Below are 10,335 nucleotides of genomic sequence, written 5' to 3'. Positions count from 1 at the left end.
CGCACCTATGTGTAGGAAATCCCACGGATAACCACACCTTACCTAACGCACCAATTGTTACCGCTTCAACTCTAAGCACCATAATGCAAACCTAATTAGGCATTTCTCAGTAAATCATTAAATCGCAGCCATGAGACTGAAATTGCGAAAGGGATCAATGAGAAGAAAGTAGTGATGTCGATCGAGCGGAACGTTCGAGTGTGGCAAGAGTGGGTGGTATTTGATAATTAAATCATGAGATTGTAAGGAGTTGGTACGATTTTTAGGGATTTATGGAACATAAATAATAATACCTGGGGACCGAACCATTGCTCGGTTAGTTTATTTCGATTGTAAAAGCAATATTAAGGGGAAACTTCAGCATGAGCATAATATTTAAAATACACTCATAACATGATAGATTATCAGAAGACAGAAGTCCAATTCAAGAGTACATTGTTTACTATAAAGGTTATTGTAATAAAATTTGGCCTAATCTAAATACTAATTCAACTGAATACAGCTGTACAAATTATGTAAACTTAAAAAAAGTGCATACAAATTGTAAAATCTACCCTTAAAAAAGAGTTAAACATCGAGTTGACTCCACTGCACTCAAACGTCACCAACACGAAACACTCATTGACACATGCTCTATTTTCCCCTGTATCTTCAGTGTAATCTTTGCTCAATGGTTACAATTGATGTTTTCACTTTCTACTGTATTTTTTAATTTGCTAGTGTACTGTGGAAGGCTTGTTATAAACACATGTTACAAGTCTTTTGTTTACTTTTTCCTTTTTGTTCAACGAACATGGTTACTTGGTAACCCATAAGGCCAATATTAAATTTTCAAATGAGTTGTGTAGCAAAATAAGAATTTTCCTGATGTAGTGGTTGTCGTCAATCAGGCTTTTTGGACTATAAGTCCCTAATTCCAAAATTTAGTCAAAATCCGCTGGATTTCGATATTTATATTACAGACAGACAGACAAACAGACATAGCTCGTATTAGAGCACAACAGCTTATCGGGTGTTAATGTTAGTTCTATTTTCATCTAATATTTAAGGACAAGTTTTCAATATTTGTTATTGTATTTACGTACAACAAATATTTTTTTTTTAGTTTTTTGTAAATGAACAGTCCCAATCTCAACCTTATGTCGGATAGCATCAACAATCTGACATGAAACGGGTCCAGAATTGGTCTCACTTGGAAACAAACAAGCGAAATTCAGATTTTAAAGCTAGCGCTAATATCTACTTGATTACCTTAAATATTACTGTGTGTTGAACTGTGTGGTTATAAAACCTTAAAAAAATACTGTATTTGTTTAAATAGTTCAATAAATAACTTCTTGATCAGCATCGTACGTGTTATTAAATTATCACTAATAACACTTGCAATAATATATTTACACTTATACTGTTGACTCACAAGACGGTAAATACATATAAAAGTTGGTAAGTGATGATCGATTTCGATTGGACACTCCAATCATTATCAGACCCAATAGGCGAATAGTTCAATAATTTGTATATTTGAAAGCTTCTTGATGAAATAAGCTATTGACTTTAGATACAGCAACGACTCCTCGTCCTATTGTGAAATCCAAAGATTGGTTTCGTCGGAACTTCTTGTCTGGTTAACGCAAGAGTTTTCACATTCTAGGTCACTGGGCTCTACCCTGAGATAACGCGAGAGTGTGTAAAGAATTGACTTATTTTTCTCCCTTAGTAAAGACCAAAATGCACCTTACAAAATGCAGAAAAACAATTACCCCACTGCACAAACCTGCAGAGTAATCGAATTTCCATTTACCTGACTGGATTTCTACTAAAATATGCCTTTAAAATTGTCAGATTTATTTCTTATTTAAATAACATTACGTAATTTTAATGAGCACTTAGGTTTGCATCTACAGGAAATGTATTGAGGTTTATTTATGTTTTTTTATGTTGATAGCTTAGAATGAAATAAACAAAAAAGCCAAATTTAATTAAAATATCCATAAACAAGCAAACTACAACAGTAGTTTTATTCTTCATAAGAATAATATGGGGATTTTAAATTTTTTCAATAATCTCCGTAACCGTAAGGCATACACCAACGCTTCAATATACAAAATTATTTATTTTTTAACTCTACAAAATTGTTTTGAAAGAGATTGTGAAATTTTGTTTTTATGGTCAAAATGGGAAACCCCTATTTTTACCCCATAAAACCACCCATAAACCCCCATTCCCATAGTCCGATCATGCTGGTTCGAGAATCGAATAAATGTAAGTTTACACGTGTGTACCAAATTACGTCAAAATAGGATCATTTTTTGATCCTAAGGCAATAGCTTATTCCCTATATGGGAAATTTGCTGAAAACCCATTGCCATAAGGGTAATATTCTGTTTCTTTATGCTAGGTAATACATACATTTAGCAACATATTTACTTTTTGTGCACATTTGGACTTAATTTAAACTATTTTCATCACTCTGTCCGTATAATTCATTCCATACAGTAAATGTTTTTTTTCATATTTTTTCAATTCTTTATGAACAATACATCGTCGAGTGATTCCCTTGACCTATATCCACCTGTGGACGAGCTACGACCCACAATGGCGTCTCTTTGTGTTTGCCGCGGTTTTTCTCCCGTCCGTGATGTGGCGGGTAATCCTGCTTACGTCACTGAGCAAAGGTGGCTGAACTCAGCACAAAAACCTGAAGACGGCATGTGCAACGTCTTGAAATGTTGGAAATCGATGTGAGCGATATGTTGTACGTCGTGATTTTCAACATAAAGATATTCCATCAAACTCCTTTAGCTGCCTCTGTAATACCTTAAATGCTGTTAGGGTCAAGTAATTCAGTTTTGGGTCACAAGGATTAATGGTTTTTGCTAAACAAAATTATAAAAGACCTACGCTTATAAGCTTATGTTGGTTTTTTGTGTAAACATTTTAAAAGGAAATACAGTATAATACAATTTTGTTTAAAGATCTACTTGAAATCACCTAATAAATAAATATAACTCAACATGCATTTAAAGGAGCTTGGGAGTTGGGACAGCCGCATAATTTTTGCTTGGTTTACTAAATTACATATGAATTAATTGTTTTAAATTCCTCCGTGATTTTTTCGTAAATGGTTCATAGTTTTTAGTGGTTATTATCAAGTCTGCCATCTACACATGAGATACTGAAATGAACATTTGTTTTTAAAATGCATATACTAAGCCATTCTCCATTATTTAGAATGTAGATTTTAGATTAAATTTTACTTGAATTGAATGAATTACGAGTTATTGATATCTTAATTTAAAAGAGTTTCAATAATTAACAGGAAAACGTTTTTACTGTCTCCAATTGTAAATAGAGATTATAAAATTGATATGTGAGTGTGTTTAATCCATTCTAGAGTAAATTCCTAATCTCAAGTATTTACTTCATAAACAATTACTTATGGTTACTTTTACTTTTTTAAATTTCAAGTGCCTTTTTAAAATCATTATTTTGAAAGGCTTAATTAGAGTGATAGGTTGGACAAATGATAAATTTAACAGGTTGTGTAATTTAGATAACTACCCTTCAGTCGTTTGATAGCCGCAACTCATAACAGTAGACCCTAGTCTACTGTTAGATGTCTAGATACTTCCATTACAATTGCATAATATCAATGTAATTGCATATAATTGATGTGGGATGGACTAGATGCAGGAGTAGTATGGATTGCTTCCTTGCAGTAAGTATATTGTTGTCAGTGCTGCTTCCTTACTTTACTACCCAATAAGTAGTAGTATTACTCAATGAGTAGTGAGCTTATCTAGTAGTCTAATCTAGTTTAGTTCAAAGAAAGTGTTTTCAAGTAGTTTTCCTTGTAGAAATGCGTAAAAAATGCCATAGGTTAACTATACTCCATTTATGATTGTTCATCTACATATTAATAGGCAAGCATGTTTCTTTCAAACCTTTTTTCTCAGATCGTGTGCATCGCATGGAAAATCTAAGCATACAGTTAGAAGGAAATTTTCCTGTATATGTGCAGAATCCCTTTATTAATCAAAATAGGCAAAAAATTACCACAAAACATGAATTCAACTTTAAAAAAATTAACAAGGGCCTTATGGGTTGCTATGCTAGGGATTAAATAGCAACGAAATCTAAACAGATAATAAAAAACAAAGGGAAGAAATTCCAATCACATGTTTTATTAACAGCTTGGGGTGTAAATAGAGAAATCTGTACATTACATTTTTGGTCGAGTTTTCGACCACTGGACGACCTCTAGTCTTTATAAATCAGCTGATCTGTTCGTTTCATATTGAGAGGGTTTTATTGTTTACTATTCGTTCTAGTTTAACTAACTGTTAAACCACTCTAACTCAATGTTTGATACATTAGTGAATAATTGGTTGTTCTAAGCTATCATAATCAGAGTAAAACACAAATCATCAAATTTAAACAAAAACTAGAGATTTTTTTTGTTCACATCGGCGCACTTAAAGGTCAACTTCAACTTCAAATACACGTCTTAACAGGTTTTTACAAAAGGATTAAAAGTCTGCTCGCGCTATTTTATTGCATGTAATGGGTCTACCTATGACATTAAGATTAAGTGATGGTTTGTTATAAGAAATATGGTATGCCTAGCATAACTATCTACTTCTTTTGGTGAAAAAATTATGAATTTCCCATGGAATAATGTGTTATTCAATCTATAGTTTCGTCTAGGACACGCTTAGTTTCTTCCGGTGACGTAGTTTTCGTAATCCCTACTCGACTACTAATATACCCCTTACTGTTACTTTCACACTAGAATGCTTTCTCTTTCTTCACACTGCGTTGCAAGGACATTGATTTGTCCTTTTTGTCAGACATGTTTTACTAATTTACTTTTGTAATTGATATAGTTTCTAGTGTTGATTGCTTATGATTTCTTTGGCAGGGTTTTTTATTGCTTACATGCTTTCAGCTTTGGAAGTTGTTTCCTATAGCACTTTTATATTTTGGAATCGTATCCAATACAACAAACCAAATAATGATAAACAACAAACTCTTCCAAATTTTTATATTGGACAGGACTATATATTACACGTTTGTACATTATTATTATTATTGTTATGTATTATTGTTATTATTATTATTACTAACAATACCTGTGTTATCTGTATCCAGATAAAAATGTATTCTAATTTAACATCTATTTATTTATTACCATAGGCAGTGAAGTTTTTATAGTACTCAATACTTTCGTATGAAATGGTGACCATACGAATGTAGATATTTTAAGCCATGAATGGAGATGAGTGTAGGATGAATGGCACGATCTTGCAGCCTTGTTAGTGACTAAGGTCGACATATTCCTTAGACACAGCTGTTAATTAGCCCATACATCCAATGACAACTAAGGGACCTACAGTTTATCCGAACCACATTTTTGCCTTGGTATTAACGAATTGATTTAATTATCATATTAGTACTGCGGAACGTAGTCGTACTCACTAGTGCGGACGTTAATCCACACCAGGGAGTATCGCATCCACATTGCATACCTTCAAATATCCACATTCATTTACAAAACCGTTATGGTTTCTGAGTACTGGTATTTTGTCTATAGGTATTAAAATGTACTAAATATTAGTCATGTAGCTTCTTAAGCCGTTTATTTTCATGGATTGATTAGTGTGCCATTAAATTTTGCTATTATAGCCGTGGTCAACTAAAATACTCCTTTTCCTTTGCACTGAACTAATATTAATTTGTTAAGTCAACCCATAAACACCCTCAGCAGGTTTTGCACAGTAGAAAGACACTGAAACTCTAATTAAAAAATAAGTAGCTATTGGCTTACAGTGCGTTATGCGATGGCCTACAGTCACAATAAATTCCTAGCTCTGTACCTCTTGTATACGTTGTTTGTGTTTCGTTTCTGCGGCGTGTTGCGTTAATGCAGCGCCCAATACGTCCACGGGTCATTTGGTCATTATGTGTCATTTGTGGAGGCGGGCTCGGCGCAGTGAATCATGAAGCTGTTATGTTATATAACCTTAACTGACACGGCGACCCGCGGCACAATGGGGCATGACTGACGCCTGAACTTGACACGATTTGTGGGTGAGACTGTAAACAGCTCGTACAACCGCGTCTCGTGATGTTGGAGACTATACGCTGAAGTGTAGACCATTGAAATGTTCATACATAGGTTCGTTTGAATAAAACAATCCCAGGTTCGAAAACAGTTTATATATTTTTGTACAATATTTATTTTTCAAAACTGCTTCACTAGTAGGTATAGCGCGGGACTTTGGAGGTTTGGGTTGAAATCCCGCCAATCAGATATGTCAATTTATTTTTTTTTATTTTTTATTGGAAAGTATTTATAAATGATAATTTTTAGGTTTTGGCGAATTTCCCATAGAGGAAATAAGCTAGGTCTCATATTAAGACCACCCAGGATCAATTTACTTTTTAATTTTGTGGTCCCCAGTGGCAAAATACACCATTCGTTCAAATTCACAGTACAGAAATTTAAGTGTGCTTGTTGGGGCGATAACTAAAGCAAAAATGATACAATTTTGATACCAACTTGTACAAAAAGTGCGTCTAACACTTGGAGAACTTGCGAATAAAACATGAAAAGAGCATAGACGCTTAAATAGTAGTTTTTTTGTCTAATTAATTAATGCCTCCTAGTATGTTTTGTGCTAAACATACATTAGTATCTAATTCAAATTGAGCTAACCAAATAAAAAAAAAAAAAAAAACACACATAACCCGACACATATTAAAATATTGACAAAATTAAATTTTATTGTAAAAGGATTCATCACTTCATTAAGAATTTAATAATTTTGATTTAAATGCAAACATAGAATTTTTTTAAGGAAAGTTTTGTGGCAATAATGAAATCAGACAAACAATCCGAGGATATCCGAATGTCCAGTGTTAGCCGCAAACAAGCATCGGATCGTTGGCGAAGTAGGAATCACTCAGAAGAGAGTGAAAGTCTGTCATAAATTAGTGTTCCAATGCCAGACCGCCCTACTGTTGCGATACGGGACCCTTGGGGCTGGTTGCTGATTGTTCTGGGCTCCTCTGTGTTGATATGAGTACATAACCTCTTTAATCCAAACCTCCTTAATCCGAACGTCCACTAATCCGAGCGCCTTATTACTGTACTCTATACACAGTAGAGTAATCTTTAATGTAGACTGTATTTATTGATATACATACCGTATTTGTAATGCATAGTACTGTTTATGCACTATGTTTACTGCTGTATTAAATAAACACTGTATTTTTGTTTAGCATTTTTCACTTTTCCCGTAACAATTACGAGCTTTAGCCACTTTTTAGCTATTGTTATGTAAAAATAACAATGTGTTCTGTAATCCGAACTATTCAATAGTCCGAACTACCCTGGTCCTGATTAGTTCGGATTAAAGAGGTTCTACTCTCGGAATGAGTAACCTCTACATATTACTAAATATCAATATGTGGTGTAAAACGTAGGATTTAAATTTCACTAGTTGTTTTACCACTGCTTTGCAACGGTATGAGGACGTAATTGTGTTTTTAGTATCTGTGTTTGTTTTCGCCACAAGAATTTTTACCAATTTTTTTTAGGGAAAGAGTCACTAACAGTGAGAGTCACCCTATGAAAACAGGATTTTATATAGGAAAATTTGTGTTTCCCACTTTTTATACAGAAGATATATATCTCATTTAGAAACTTTTATTTAAACCATTTTGTATATCTGGAAAGATATACAAAATGGTTCAATATACAATATACAAAATATAAAGATATACAAAACGGTTCATTATACAAAATGGTTACAAAATAAAGAAGCAAACTAGAACTGTTTATTTTTTATCCATAAGAATTGCTCGGGAGTTTTTAATTTACATTTTCTCCGTAATCATTAGACGTACAAAACGCTTCAATATACTAAATTATTCGTTTATTTACATAAACGAATTATTATAAACATTAATTGAATTATTATTTACATAAAACGCTTCAATATACTAAATTATTCGTTTATTTACATAAACGAATTATTTAGTATATTGAAGCGTTTTGTACGTCTAATGATTACGGAGAAAATGTAAATTAAAAACTCCCGAGCAATTCTTATGGATAAAAAATAAACAGTTCTAGTTTGCTTCTTTATTGATGCTTCAACGAAACAACACAAAACAGTGTGATTTTATTAGGCCCGTAATTAATTGTGTGCGCTTAAAAATAGGTTGGCAACAGTAAAAGATACTACGACTACGATCAGCTGGTGCAACGTTTCTCATTTCGTTTAACGCTTGGATTTTACCGAACCTAAAAACGTGTTGTATAGTGTTTGAAATACTAATTATTTATATGCTTTATAGTAACTGTAGGAAAAATATAACGTGTAGCACGAGTGAAAAGTACCTTTGCACGCTAGTTAAAACAAATAAGTAATTTCATGCAAAGCTATTTTCATTTCAATAACAAACACACTTTGTTACCTACCCTGTAGCAGCAAACTAAACTTAAGTACTCATTAAATTTAATGTTATCCCAACAAAGAATACCTCTGACAACTTAAAGATATATTTTAGTGACAATTCACCCAAGCAAATGGAAATTCACTTTGTTTGCTACGACGGGAGTATTTTTAATAATCTATGGTTTAATTATATTAGCTGTGTGGCAACATAAAGATTGGTATATTTATTAAAATTAAACGAAAGTATATTTAACAGCACTAATATAACTATATATTTTTGCATATCACTGCTTTGCCTCTGGTATCAAACAAAAAACTAATTCTATTAATTCTGACTTGAGATCACTCAAACATAACCAACACATTAAACACATAAAAAATTCTTCAGATTTTAAAATAGGGAGGAAATAAATGTATACAACGATAAGTTTTAAATATTGTTGGATGAAACCAAGGAGTTAAAGTTAAGCGCAAACTATAAATTTATTTGAAGAGAAACAAAACATTTACAACAAGGTTTATATTGTAAAATAAATTAAAAATTACTTTTAGTACCAACTAATAATAACCACTTCAACAAACATAATCCTACTGGAAACTAAATTTTCATTCGCTTTTTGGTACCGACGTGGACATCCCATCTACAGGGTGTCTTGCAACCATGTGAACAAACTTTGTTACATTATTCAGCGTATCAAACGAAACAAAAAAATATTATGATAACATTGTGTACTATCTTAATCCGTTTTCGGTCTATCTATCGGTATGGGATTTTTACAAACACATTCAAAACTCCTTAACTTTCTGAGCTACAGAGTTGAAATTATGTAAAAATGTTTATCTTATTGACCACTATGTGTGTGCTAAATATGAATAAAAACTCTTAAACCGTATAAAAATAGTGGTTTAAAAAAATATTTGATTCCAAATTCCATGAAAACCGTTAACTTTAAAAAATATTTGCTGAGTATGTAAAGACTAGTAAATTTTATGCAGATTACAACGATATCTTATAAAAGCTTAGTTAGGACAAAGAATAACTAAGAAATAATTTCTTTCTTGCATTACCGTCAGTTATCTCTATTTAAACAATGTTAAAAAGTATTTTCATAAATATAATATTGTTTAAACAAAGAAATCTGTAGGTATGGCAAGAAAAAAAATAATTTCTCAGTTATTCTTTGTCCAAACTTAGCTTATATCATATCGGTATAATCTGTATAAAATTTACTTAATTTTACATATCCTGCAAATATATTGTAAAATTTATGGTTTTCGTGAAATTTGGCATCAAATATTTTTAAAGGTGCAATTTTTAAGCGGCTCAAGAGTTTTTTTTCTCATATTTTGCACAAGAATAGTGTGGTTAGTAAGATGTACATACTGTAGATATACATATATACTGTAGATATACATACTGTAACTTCAATTCTGTAGCTCAAGCAGTTAAGGAGTTATGAATGTTTTCGTAAAAATATCATACAGACAGATATACCTAAAACAGTATGAGATAGGACACATGTTATAGTACACTTTTTGTTCCTTTTGATATGATGAATAACGTGACAAAGTTTGTTCATATGGCTGCAAGACGCCCTTAATAAAAACCAAATTTAGCCAGTTATTAAAAAATCCTAGTTGAACGAGTCCCTTATAAAAATAAGCATGTATAAACATCTAGTTTTGTCGATAGTTCAAGCCACAATTTACTAGCATATAAATTAAGAACGCTACAGTTTAAACAAGCATCACAAACTGTACTTTTCCAAATATTTCATCCACCAATTTTTTAGCATGCAAATCAATATTCTCTTTGAACCAGACAACACGATAGCCATACCCAACACATACCTATATACCTCGTATGTAT

The sequence above is a fragment of the Macrosteles quadrilineatus genome, unplaced genomic scaffold (assembly GCF_028750875.1).
Source record: "Macrosteles quadrilineatus isolate MER2022 unplaced genomic scaffold, UCM_ALF_1.0 Scaffold_3__2_contigs__length_128488019, whole genome shotgun sequence".
Classification (NCBI taxonomy): Eukaryota; Metazoa; Arthropoda; class Insecta; order Hemiptera; family Cicadellidae; genus Macrosteles; species Macrosteles quadrilineatus.
This window is presented reverse-complemented; position numbering follows the sequence as displayed.